We start from the raw sequence: 1913 nt of genomic DNA, 5'->3' as shown, positions 1-1913 counted from the left end.
TGTAACAGAAAGATGAAGAGCAACTTCCTTGAATGTTTTTGATTTAGAGTTTCTTTTGTCTGTTCACTTTTGTTTTTTAAATGTTGGGGGATTTTTCAGTTCTTCTTGTGGCATGATGGGTAGCATCTAGAAGAGATTCCATTTTCTAGCAGGTTCCAGCAAAAGGGCAGATGGTACCAGGGAGGCAAGAGGCAAAAAAGAGAGATGATAAGGAGCACCTGTGGCAGATGTGACTTCTGGCACTGTGATGTCTAGTAGTGAATTTTAATTTATCTTCTGTCTTACTCATTAAACTTCCATGAGCTATATTCACCAACATGGACCCAGTGTATGGCAGTTTAGTTCCAGTCTAGCTGTGATAAACAAAGGGAGGCTCATATCCACTTTGGCGGGGAGAGGGGGAGGTGGCGGGGAACGGACACTGCAAGATTGAAAACACATAAAGATTCAGAGAAGTGATCGAAGAGAAATCAAAGGTAAGTGTTTAAAGAGAGAAGCGATAGGCAAAATCAAGAATACTCGGGAAGATTTGGGGAAAAGTTTGAATTTCCTGTAGAAGGCTTGAGATGGAGACACTGCTTATTATATTTGGATGCTAAAGGGAAGGATTACCTCCCAAAGTTAGGGGCCTGGGGCACTTCAGTTACACTATGAAAATGACCCAAATATCTGCAAGAGAGAAAGCTGCAGGGAGGCAGCAGTCCAGATTGCACTCCTGATAAAACTTCCAGTTTCTGGTGAGTTAAGAATGGGAAGGAAGAGATAAACCATCCTACATTCTCTAAGAAAAGACTAATAGTAATAATAATGATAATAATAACATAACTACCATATTTTTCCATGTGTAAGACACCCCCCCTTTCCAACCTAAAGTTAAGAAATCAATATTTTAAACAGAAAACAGAACACATTTTTATTTAGTAGTTACCGCAGGTCATCTTTACATCCCAGTACTATGGTATTATGCAGCATATCACTTTATTCAGCCTCTGTTGCATCGCTGCTCTCTTCTTCATCACTATTAGTTCCAGACATACCAATTTCTTCAACTTCTATTGTATCACTGCTGTCTTCTGAGTCACTGTCTATATATGTGAGATCATCCTCATAAACTGGTGGCATTTTCTGAGCTAACTGTTTGTGTTCTCATGGCCAACCCTTCTCTCCTCGTGAAATTGAAGCACCATTGTGCCTTTCCTGTAAAATCAACAATGTTCATTTCACTTGCAAACATTCTTGCCTGACACTGAATAAGCTTTGTTGACACACATAAGCCACTCTGGTGCTGCTCCATAATCCAAGTCTTAAGCCTCTGCTCCAAGTTTGCCCATTTTGCTGGTTTTCCTCTTAAGGCCTTCTTCTTTTTTGGCATCTTAAGAAGTTGTTCTTCCTGTTTTCTCCACTGTCTGATCATACACTCAGTGGGAGGAGGTCTAAATTGTCTCTCTGCCTCTATTTCCATGCTCTTTTGCATAGCTGATTACATTCAGTTTGAATTTTGCAGAGTAAGACAATCGCTTAACGGTATTTATCTTTTTATTTTTTGACATCTTTATGGGCTCAGAATGCTCTGGTCCTGCATCTGTGCACTCTCCACCTCCACCTCCAATTACGACTTCAGTTGATGTCAGTAACAATAAGGCTCGTGATTGGAGGAAACCTGTTTGACAAGGTATGGGCAGCTATGCACCTGCTCGGCTCCTTCTCGGCTGACTTCCCTGTATAAGACACCCCTTGATTTTCAGTCTAACGATTTTAGAAAAAAATAGTGTCTTATACACGGAAAAATACGGTAATTGTTTTTGAGCACTTACTTTGTGCCAAGCACAGTTCAATGGATGTACTGTGTCGAAAGCACGTGTATTAGCCAAAGGAGCAGAGGGTCTAAGAAACTTGTGCAAAGTCATAAAGTG

Source organism: Myotis myotis, unplaced genomic scaffold (genome assembly GCF_014108235.1).
Source record: "Myotis myotis isolate mMyoMyo1 unplaced genomic scaffold, mMyoMyo1.p scaffold_m19_p_11, whole genome shotgun sequence".
In the NCBI taxonomy this organism is placed as follows: Eukaryota; Metazoa; Chordata; class Mammalia; order Chiroptera; family Vespertilionidae; genus Myotis; species Myotis myotis.
The sequence above is the reverse complement of the archived record's forward strand: the minus strand, read 5'-3'. Positions refer to the sequence as shown.